The sequence below is a fragment of the Corvus brachyrhynchos genome, unplaced genomic scaffold, assembly GCF_000691975.1.
Source record: "Corvus brachyrhynchos isolate BGI_N302 unplaced genomic scaffold, ASM69197v1 scaffold116, whole genome shotgun sequence".
NCBI lineage: Eukaryota > Metazoa > Chordata > Aves > Passeriformes > Corvidae > Corvus > Corvus brachyrhynchos.
The window spans coordinates 1,480,568-1,492,935 of NW_008240221.1; positions in this window are offsets into that span (position 1 = coordinate 1,480,568).

Genomic DNA, 12,368 nt, shown 5'->3' on the forward strand with positions numbered 1-12,368 from the left:
TTTTAATCCACGTTTTTTGGAAAAAAAAAAAAAAAAAAAAAAAAAAAGAAAGGAAAAAAGCAGTACTCAGACACGCAGCCTGGTTCAAAGCTCTGGTGGGTAGCAGGGAAATACTTTAGAGATCAGGTGAAATGAATTCAAGATGAGTGAAAATGGTCTTTGGTTCTGCTCTACTACCTTTTACTGAAGATTCACTGCAGAGACGTGAATCATCTCCATCCATGCTGTGCTTTGCTTCTTGCAGGCATTTTTCACAGGTCCCTCCTGCTTCTTTTGTCTCCCAGTGTCAGACACGGTGATTTACCATTGGTCACTGTGGCATTAAGGGCTTACTACCAGTTAGAACAAGTGTGGAGGAAAAGGAACCTGCTGCAAAATAAATAAATAACATGATGGCAGACACCTTGTAATAAGGAATAACAATTAGGTAATGAAGACAGGGAAAAATGGGGAAGCACAGATTCTGTTCACTTGGCTTACAGCAAAAACCAATATTTTTTACTTTAGATCAACTAAAATCTCTGCTTAAAGTAAACTGAGAATACAATTAGATTCAGGCAACTGGGCTCTTTGTCTTTTTAGAAAGAAATCTCCTTCCCAGCCAGAATGAACAATAGAAATGTAGAAATAGGGTAAAAAAATACTTTTAATGAACACATTAATAATCAAACAGATGTAATTGTACAAGACACTAATGGAAACCATTGTTCACAGAAGAAGACAAATATCAACATGATAGAATGCTGGTTTTATAAGGTATATGAAACTTCAGCTCTCTTCTCCAAGTTATCCCCTCAAAAAATAAATAAAGATCATGTATTAAATATAACAGTGATTCTATTTAGAAAATCTAAATCGCTGGTTTTTAGAGCATTCAAAAAACCTAGGAGCAGTACCTGCAGTCTTAAATTTTATGTCTTCCTTCAAGGACTGTAAATAGTTCTGGTGTTTATGATAAAAGAGATAGCAGGAAAAAAAAAGAAGAATATATAGGAGAAATATGCATATTTTACCTGAAAAGGAGTTTTGTCTTCTTCATTTATGTATAATAGTCCAGAGATCCTATATATGTTATTAAAATTTAATGCTAATAGTATGCTAAGAAAAGCACGTACTGCTGTTACTACATATGCTACAGTACAGAAGAGAACAAAATCACATTTTGAAATCTCCCCATTTTTTCCCCAACACTTTTTATTAATGTTTAAACTCTTAGATGTGTCTCTGAGGTCTTTTAAACTCTCAAAAAAGTCTTCAGCCAAACCCAGACTACACAAGGGCCGGAGCACTGAGTAAATTTAAAAAAAAATTCAAAAACTAAACTGAACTAAATATAGAAAATGATTTCTGAGACTTTTTAAAGTTCTGTTGGACAATAAAACTAAAACTACAGATGATACCAGGTTCCATTCCAACAAATACCATATTAATGGACTTTGTGATAGTGTTTAAAACATTTTCTGATTTTTCAGAGAAGCATATAAGAACCAAGGGCCAGTGCTCCTTTATCATTAGTAAGAGGGCTGTTATTTTTGGGGCAACTCATTGTGCCTGGGAGAGTTTTGGAGTGTATTTCCCAAAAGATATTCCCCAAACTGTTATTCCAAGTGAAGAAATGTTGGATGTATGAAAGCAGCATTGTTTCCTTAGAGCTTTTATCACTTACGGTTTGGACCCAAGGATTTAGTTTATTCTATCCCTAAATTAGGGCATGTCATGGGTTGACACTGGCCAGCTGCCAGGCACCCATGAAAGCTGCTCACTCACTCCCCTCTGCAGCTAGACAGAGGAGAGAAAATTTAATGAAGGGTTCATAAGTTGAGATAAGGATCAAGAGAGATCACTTATCAAATACCATCACAGGCAAAACAGGCTCAATTTAGAGATATAAAATGAATTTATTACTAACAAAATCAAAGCAGGATAATGAGAAGTAAAATAAGCCCTTAAAAACACCTTCTCCCCATCCCTCCCTCCTTCCAGCTCTACCTCCTACCCCAGTGGTGCTAGGAGACAGGGAATGGGATTATGGTCAGTTCATCACCTGTGGCTTCTCCCAATGCTCCAGGAGAGGAGTCCTTCCCCTGCTGCACCATGGAGTTCCTCCCATGGGAGATAGTTCTCAGTGAACTTCTCCAATGTGAGTCCATCCCATGAGCAACACCACCCCCCAAATGCTGCAGCATGGGTCACTCTTTCATGGGGTGCAGTCCTCCAAGGACAGGCTGCTCCAGCATGGGAACAGGGCCCCTCTCTCCACAGGTCTCCCACGGGGTCACAGCCTCTTTCCAGGAAGCCACCTGCTCTGGAGTGGGCACCTCCCCCACGGGCTGCGGGTGGATCTCTGCATCCCCTGTGGATCCATGGTCTGCAGGGGCACAGCTGCCTCACCATGGGCTGCACCACAGCCTGCAGAGGAATTTCAGCTCCAGTGCCTGGAGCACCTCCTGCCCCTCCTTCTGCACTGACCTTGGTGTCTGCAGAGTTGTTCTGCTCATGTGTTCTCACTCCACTCTTCTCTGGCTGCAAATACGGCTGTGCAACAACCTTTGTTTTGATTTGTTCTCAACTATGTTATCACAGAGGCGTTACCACCATTTCTGAGTGACCCAGCCTTGGCCAGCAGCGGGTCTATCTTTGGAGCTACCAGGGACTGGCTCTGCCAGATGTCGTGGAAGCTTCCAGAAGTTTCTCTCAGAAGCCACCTCTGTGGCCTCCTCCACACTACTAAAAACAGGCCATGCAAACCCAATACAGGAGGAAAAAAAACCCCCACTTTTCGTTATATAATTCCAAAGGATCTCTGAGAAGGGACGTTGCACTGAAAGCCAGTAACTTTTCTTGTTGTTAGACCAATCCTTGGCACAGTCTAGGCATAGGCATGATCAGTCAGCCAGAAATTTTTGAGGCAGCCTCTCTGTTTCAGAGCATGAGACACTTCTTCTTTTTCTTTTTAATCATCATGGACACAAGCTGCTACATGCAGATGCTCTTATGACCAAAGAGCAGTCCTGGGAACTTCCCTTCTAGTAGTACAAGCATGGCCAGAGGCTCCCACACACCACAGCCAAGCCTTTCCTTTGAGACATCCCTCCTGGGAAGAGATTGTGCTGTTCCTCCCAATAACTGCTCACTTCTTTTTTTCCTGTGGACTACAGGAACTACTGCTGAAGGCTGCCACTTCAGGTTCTGCTGTGGAGACAGATCTGAGCCTATTGTTCAGCCATGGAATATATTGCTCTTATTTTAGATAATTTTCAAATTATTTCCTAACAGCAGGAAAAGCAGAGGATGGAGACTGCAACACATGGCACGTGTATATCCACTTTCGATCCCCAGGACCCCCTTTGCAAATGAGATTTTGTACTTTATAGAGTTTTGTTTTCCCAGTAGTAAACTATTTAAATGGATAACCACATTTAAGCTACTCCTGGGGAAGAGCCAATTTAAGAAAAACCATCCAGGAATTCACTGCAAATGAGATGCTGCCTCTCCAAAGACTTTGCTCCTTGCCACCATGGTGACAGGCTTGGGATTGGCTTCTAACAGAGAATACCAGAAAGTTGGGAATTTGCCCATTATAACTTAAATTAAGAGGGTTGGAACTATATAGACAAAAAGTGATCTTCCCCCCAGTATCCCCCCGGAAAGCCCCCCCCAGCCAACCCTATGTATCTTTCCTGGCAAATAAAAAACAGTAACCACATTACAAATACTGACTACAGCAAGGTAGTGAAAGTTACCAGAGTCTTTCCTTATAAAATGAAACCATGTGATTAAGGTGTAGTTCTTTGGGGCAGTTACCTACTATAAGGGATTCTTATGGATTCTGTATTGCACTTCAGACACAGAAAGGTGGATGATGCCCCAAGCCTGTCAGTATTTCAGAGGCATTTGGACAATGCCCTTAACTACGTTTAACTGTCAGTCAGCCCTGGAGCTGCCAGCCAGTTGGACTAAATGATCTTTGTACATCCCTTCCAACTGAAATATCCTATCCTACATCTAACTTTCTTTAATTCTTTTATAATTTTTATTAGACAAGCTATTGCAATGCTGTTATTATAATTATATATGTATTTATATCCCAGCTCAAGTCAGCAGTAAAACTGCTATTGATTCATTATCTGGAATTCTGGGATATCAGCTTTAAGATGTGGTTTGCATCCACAGTTGCATCTATTCACAGGTGTTCTATAGGTATCAAAAATTATAAGTCTACTGCATAACAAAAATTAAGCCTAGTGTTCACACAGAATTTTTTAAGGACACAACCTTGTCTGGTCAGGATCGGTCTATTTAGGTGCTTGAATTGTTACAATGCAGAGGAAATTGCTGGTCAACAGAATCCAAAAACAGTTCCAAGGAGTAACTTGGCTTTTTGTCTTGCGAGAACAAATGAAAATGCTCATGGAGCAGTACCTAGAAACAATCAACTTGTACTGATGGGCAGAAGAGTTTATCTCAGTGGTCAAGCACACCCACAGTTGCAAAACATGTCTAGCCTGGAAAATGAACTCATGTATAAATATCTCTTGGGAACTCACAGAAAACTCTCTGCTACATGATGGGTTTTGTGACCTCTGTAGATCTTGCCCATCCACTCCAGCTTCCTCTTACTCAGTGCACACAGGCACTTGTTACCCAAGAAATGAGAGTGCTCTACTCAATGGTGAGGTGCCTCAAATTAGCCCAATGGCTTAACTTTCTGTTCTGGTTGTTCTAAATCCAAAAATCACCCACAATGAATATGTTTATTTTTGATGGATTCAGTAGTCATTACTACTGCATTCATCAATTGGACGCATTTCAAGGGCACTGAAGTATATTAATTGAAACAAGTTAAATCAGCAGTCATTGCTGGAATTATTCATTTTCACTTTCTTTCTTGAACTAGTTGGCCTTAATGACTTTGATTAAATCACTTGAACAGTATTTCATTGGTATTTCTAATTTATGCCACTATTCTGCTAACATCCATCCATAAATGATCAGGGCTAATATCCATCTGTGGACATTTGAGAAACACTCCTTTATTCTTTATTGTTTGCTCTTCAAAGAGTGAAGGTGCTTCTACAATGGTTTGCTAACTTTGGAAGCTTGCCAGCCTTACTACAATTTTCAGCGCTGTTCATGTGAAGAAGAGATGAGTATAGTGAATAAAGGTATGTCAAACTGGCTACAGGTCTATGCAGGAGGTCCACAGAGATTAAAGAAACTTGTAGGTCAGTTGTAAGTAGTTCAAAGAGTCCTTCATTTCCTCACTTTTGAGATTTTGCTTACAGCTCCCTTATCTTCCAAGCTGAAATACCATTTGGTACAAGCAGAACTTCAAAAGTAGAGCTCCTATTTGGCTCCTAGAAATAACAGCTTTCCTTTCTTCGGCAACTACTGACCTGCTGGCCCTAGTGTCAGGAAGAAATATTAATTATATTCCCACTTTTAATCACATCAAGGGAGAGGTCAAATCTTAAATAGCACCATAAACAGCTTTACACAAATCAAAGCCTCCCTCTTTTAGAACCTGTTAAAAACTTTAAGTAACAAATTCACAAAATCTATTTTGTTTTATTGTGCTGGGAACTTGGGAATTTTGCTATATCACTGCATGTTATTTGTAAATCAAAAGAACACAATTTACATCTAGAGTAGAGTGCTTGTCTACTGGTATACTATGACAGTTAGCTAAGGATTCACCAGCCTGGCCAAAGTCAAAAGCCATCCTTGGAATTTAAGAACCTTTTTGAAGTTGCCATTTGTCTGACCTTTCTTGTCTTCTTAATGTCACGCGAGCCAGTGAACTGGAGAGTAAAGTTCAGCTAAATCCAAAACTGTGCTAAGAGCACTACACCTGCACTTCCTTCAATTTGCTTTTCTTCTTGTTGAGCACGACGAATTCATAGAGCCCTCTGCAGTTTACTGATGCAAAGCACTCCGTTGGATTCTCTTCCAAATTCAAATGACAGTATTCTTCTCTAGATCTTGATAACACTTTTAAGAAATCATGAAATGTCCACCCTTCTGGTTTCTCTGAAATAAAGGTGAAACTAATTCAGGAATACACTTTCAGCTCTCTATGCTAAAGCCATTCAGGGTCTCCTGCCAATCACTGAGAAGATAACTTATTTCAAGACTTCCCACATCACATATATTATAATCACAGCTTATTCCTTGTCAGATATGGTAATTGCAGGCACAGAAGTGCAGATAGTGGCTGGTAGAAACAACCATTCTGTATGTATGAATCTGGTAGGATACAAACCAGCCTGAGTACAGAAACTGTCAGCCTAGTTGTCAGCATTAAGTTATGCCCAGTAAACCTTGTATTGCAAACACTGCTTTTTTCCCACTGGTTATGTCTTCTGAAGTATCCTTTAAAGGATAAAGCCAATATGATTAAGGCTAGAGAAATTAGATACTCAGCTAGTGTTTCACTGGGACATGACAACCAGATACTGGATTAAACTACACAAAACCCTAAAATTTAGTTCTCAATCTACAGTATTTTTGCTGATATTCTTCTGATTCAGACATTTTAGGAGGACTGCAGTTTGTTTGTTGTTTATTTTTTCCTTTTACAGGCAGGTTCGTAGATGTGATACATGGAAAATGTGATCAAACTTACTGACTACACCATAGGAATCTGTTCTTCTGACAATTGAGCCCAGGCTAAAGTTTACAGTCACCAAAGCTTCAGAAGGCTTTACTCAATGCTCATAGGGCATGTTTTAAAACAATGGTCAACACTTAGTACTTCCTTTGCATGTTTCCTTCCCTGCATAAGTAAGTCATAAATGCTGCCCGATACACAAGTGTGCTAAACTTTTAATCTTGCAACTCTGCTTTTATTCAAGCTTGTTCAGCTCATGGTCCACCAAGACCCTTAGGTCTCTTGGCCAGAGCTGTTCCCCACCCTGTGCTGGAGTTGTTCTTCCTTTCCAGGTACATACAAGGCTTTGCTTTTGTCCTGATTGAGCTTCAAAAGGTTCCCATCTATAAGATCAACGAAAGTTTCACAAAAAACCCTAACTCAGGTAGACCAGTACACATTTTCTTTATTCCTTCCTTCTGGTTAAGCTCTTGCTAATGTTGCATGCTCTTTCATTTTTCATAATTAATTTAAATTATAAATTCTTAATTCGGTTAAATTCTGAAAAAAACCCTTTAAAATGAGACTCGAGGACCTGTTAGTCCAAAGCTGTATTTCAAACAAAACCATTTCCTTATTTAAAAACTTGTTCACAGCTATGGTGACCTTATGCTAAAATTCCTATTTAAAGGGGGAAGAATAAGTACGAGCCAATTACCTGAACACAAAAAAAAGCAATACCAAAAATACTGTGGCTCTTACTGGAGATATTTAAATTATTTCATTATAAGAAAAACAAACATTCAGAAACTTTCCCCTTTACTTCTCAGTTTTGTTGCAGCAATTTAAATAAGTTAAAACAGTAGACAAATGATCACCAAAAGGTTGCATCATAAAATTATGTTTTCACATGTTTAGGGCTTTCATAAAACCATTTGAAGTTTCACTGTTTTATTTCTGCTTCATGTTGCTTTTATCTGTCCATACTTGGGTATTTGGACTTGAAACTGAATTCTTCTATGGTGTTGGAGAAGACAGGGCATGGGGAGATTCAGTCAAGAGCATTGGTCAGACATTTTTTTCCAGTTAAAGAAGTTCTTTTAGACAGGACCCACAATACAGTGAAATATTAATGTGAGCACAAGACTGTTCTGATTTTTAAGTGAAAGACCCACATGCCATCCTCTCCTACTCTCAAATTAGCTTAACTCCCATCCCTCAAAAAAGAACCCAAATCAAAAAACCACACTTATCCATAAAAATGTAACCATTTTAATGAGAGTTAGTAAAATGTTCCATCTCCAACATAATCTGCTGATATATCCCAAATACATCACATGGGTTTGCAAATCCTCAGAATGAACAAAAATAGAAGCCCATGTCTCAGCCTAGGTGGGAATTGTAACCTATAGTATACTGGACAGAAGTAAAGAGGATTCCTCCCATTGGAAAGGCGGTATCTGTCACCTGCAGAAGGTGTACACTCTACCTGTTTTCAGGAGAGAATTCAAGGTTCAGAATAACAGAAGTCCATACTGGGTTTACGTTTCCCAGTAATTGCAGTTCTGGGCCATTATCAGACATCTCAAGTACAGGTCACAGAGCAGAGAGACCTTGTTTCTCTGTGTGCTCCTTGCTGACTCCAGCCAACAAGGAGAAGCTGTCCAAAGGCAGAATTGCACAGAAGTTGGTGGATTTAGTGGTATTGTCGTTGACCCAAAAACAAAGTTGTAGACAATTCAGATTGGATGCTCAGAATCAGCAAACTCCAATGACAACAATTTCTCTATATTCTCTTTACAGAAAGATAAGAGTACCAACCTCTCGCATGTGAAAAGACATTAATTCTTATTTGAAAGACACGTGAAACAACAGTGATGAACACCACTGGAGAGACCCAATGGAATTAATAATTCTCTCTCCGTAACAAGACTTGGCTAGCAATGAGTGAGACATAAGAGCATCTTACAGGAAAAGTTTTCATTAGCTACCTCATATGCATTCAGGACTGGGGGTGCTCACAGACTGGGAAAAAAATGGCCATGCCTGTGTAATTAAACACTCTCATCAGGATGGACATACACACAGGAGCCAAGTTAGAACTGCACACGCAACCTTAAGTATGACTTTTCCTGACTTTGAAATTAAAAATGCAGACCTATATTAAGAGAATATCATTAAGATTGCAACGTCATTTGGCAGTGGTATTATGAAAAACAGGCACTATCATACAAAGTGAACTTAACCTTAGCAGAAAAGAGAATCATAAGACAACACATTTGGGTCATTGTATTTTTTGTAATCATAAATCTAGATGAAGCAACAGAAAATACCAAAATTTAATTAAAATTGTTAATTATAACAAAGAAAACATTTTGCAAAAACCAGCAACATCTATATATCTGCTTTTTCAGTTAGTTGTTGCTTTTCGAACTATGTTTTCATTGTTTATCTATTCCACTTAGATGTAGTATGTCTGGTCTCCTAGCTAATCCACTCTTGTTTCCTGCATTATGAACCTATGCTTTTGGTGAAAGGCAGAGTCAACGCATCGATTTTTTTGAAACCTTAGTGAAATAAAAACATACTGTTTGATGCATCAGATTCATTTCCCAAACCTGACTTAGATTATTCACTGAATATAACTGCTCATTCTGTACAATATAGTTTTAGTATTGATTGAAAATCCTATACACATGTTAGGGAAAACATAAATCCCCTCCATGCCATTCTTGCCCTGGAACAGCTAAGAATGGAGGGATGTTTTTGAAACACCCCTAACCACCCCCAATTCAGCCATCAAAGGCACCTGTGAAGGGTCATAACTACACTCCCTCATACTTAACGATATCTGAAACAATGGAAAAAAACAAATCTTCCCATCTAGTTTTGGAAGAATCTGAAGGAGGATGTGAACCTGAACTGATGGCTTCAGGAACATACAGCCATGGCAAGATGGTCTGAGCAGAAGCTGTCACCATGAAAACAGTCTGCAAATAGAAAGCCTGAGACATTCCTCACATTGCAGCAATTGGAGCATAGAAGAAAACATGGAGATTAACAAGGGAGTATCTGAAAAAAGCAGAAAGCACACAAGCAAAGGAGGGTCAGAAAATCAGACTCAGATAGGAAACATCTATGTATTCTCTGCAAAGAGGACTAAAATGATAACTGTACATGAGATAAGCCTTCTGGGAACAGGCCGAGGCAATAGGCATAATTATGCCGAGGCATAATTTCAGACTATGTAAGAAAACATCTGAATTTACAATTCATAACTATTTCCTTGTTTCAGTGTGAATTATATATGCACATGAATTTTATGAAGGATTGGGAAAACTTATGCACTTCTAGATGGACAAGAGCTTATCTAGGAACATGTATAAAAATTAAGGGCATTTTTCTTATCTGGTGCAGTTGTCTGCTACTGCTAGGCCTATAAACAGCTCTAGAGATTCATTTAAATTAGGTGAAAAGTTGGATTTTTAAAATATAATATTATTATATATTGTAATATCATTGTAGCAAGAATCCATTCTGAGGAATTATCTGAAGCATACTAAAATCATAAAAAATGTCTCCAAAGGATTCACTGAACAACAGGCATTTTCCTCAGTTTCTGCTGCTAGCATGTCCAGAGAAAAAGTGCAGAACGTGCTCAGTATAGTCCTCAGATAAGAATCCAGTCAAACTATAATTTTTCCCAAGATAATGTGATTCTGTGCAAAACATGCCCCCCTCTCTGGCTGCTCCTGTATCCTCTGAGGAATAGGATGAAAATACATCTCAAGTTGAATGGTTGACTTTGTGTACTTTTATAATAATTTTTTCAGATTAATTAAGCTTTTTATTTTGTTATATTTCCCTTCCTCTGTGAATTAATTAGGAACAAATTAAAATTTTTATGTTTTCCTATAAATCACAAATCAAACATATCATCTGATTTTGAGCAAGTTCAAAAATTCACTTACTGGGGTTTTTTTCTCTGTTATCTGAATGGTTAAACATAGTAGGATAATTTTACATTTGAAAGAGATAACCCCCCCCAACTATCTCCACAAATACTAACTTACATGTCTTTAAATGTACAAAAATTTAAATGTATGAAAAATTCTGCCAGCAAAGCTTTTCACAAAAGAATGTCCAAAGTAGATGGAGGCACACAAACAAGGAATGCAAGTAAATATCTGAAGGCATTTTCATGCTGTTCGCCCACATTTCCTTATTTACAAGGGAAGGAGCCATTGTGTCAGCCACTTATGGCAACCAAGCATAATTTGTCACAGATGTCCTGGTAAGTTTTGATACAATGTGAAATCAGTCAAGCTTCAATCAGGTCTTGGTCACTAGTCTGGTCTTGGGGACACTACTCTAAGGCAGCCTTTAGAGACCTGCAGTTTTTATTGGCTTCATATCTCACCAACTAAGTATTTCATCCAGTCTTTTGCACCACCTAGCTATCCTTGCTCATTATCTAACTAGGTGTGTTAACCAGCATTTCTTATATGAATTAAAAACATGTTATTCTGACACTGCGCTTACGGTCTCCTAGCAACAGAACTTCTTCTTAATAAGGCACTTGTTATTTTCAGGGGTCTATCATGAATACTTTAAATAGCCTTAGTTTTCTGTATAGATTCCCTAACTTGATCAATTCTTTTCTTCATAAGTTTGATAATCTATGAAAATGTTTTATAATTACCATAATAGCACAATAACTTGATCTCTAAAATACAAATATCTCTGTACTAATGTTTCATTTCAACACTGCACTTAAATTAAGTGGAAGTTATTTCTCACATTACCAGGGATTTCTGTTTAGCCACTTTATCCTCATGAGTAAAGGTTCTCATAAGCATCTCAGTAAATTATTACAGTAGATCACAAATAAGCATATCATAAAAAGAGAGAAGAGATTCATGTTGTACTAGTTCTTTTCAAATAAAAACAGTGTTCTTTCTGGCTTTGATCAAGACATAAAAAGTGGATGTTTAAAGGTAAGTGACAGTAGAAAAGAAAGGAAAGCAAAAATCTGAGAAAATAATGGGAAAAGCCCAATTGAAATTACTTAGCATTTTATTTTAAATTCATCAGATATCTAGATTGCAAGTCTAAGGTAGCAGAACATGATATAATTTGTATCTGATGGACTATTTAATTCTTGTAAACTTCTTTTGTTCTTATCAATCTTATAAAATTATACCTTCTCAGGGTAATTCTGGAATTCATGCAGAAATAAGTGCAATGCAATTTTACTTGTAAAGACAAATCATTCATTTGTGAGAAATGATTTTGAAAAAATATAATGAAGGTATTTATTACGTCAATAATTTTAAAAATTGGTCAAGGTGTTCTAATGTTCATATTTTGGTGACAGCGCAGACATCAGTGCAATTGTCACCTGCCAAAGACTGAATACACATCTTAAAGTTATGTATTTCACTAATGTACCAAGTTGCAACATCAATTTGCAAGCTGTCTGACTGACAGTTTATCTTCTCAGATGGACCTAAGGTACATCAATATGCAGAATGAGTCATCTGAAGAGAATAAAAAGCAGCTGGAAGACAGAACTGAGCTACTGTCCAGCTCCAAATACACTGACCTACCACAAGGTCACGAAAGCCTGCTTGGGGAGAGGAGGCTACAGAGCAGCTAAACAGGCAGGACATTTCACAGGCAGGACAGTTTTCTTCCTTCCAGTACTGAAAAAGGTGATAAAAAGGGGCTCCTCTAGCAGCAGCTTCCTTTGGTAGCCTCTAATACCTTACTAACCCAT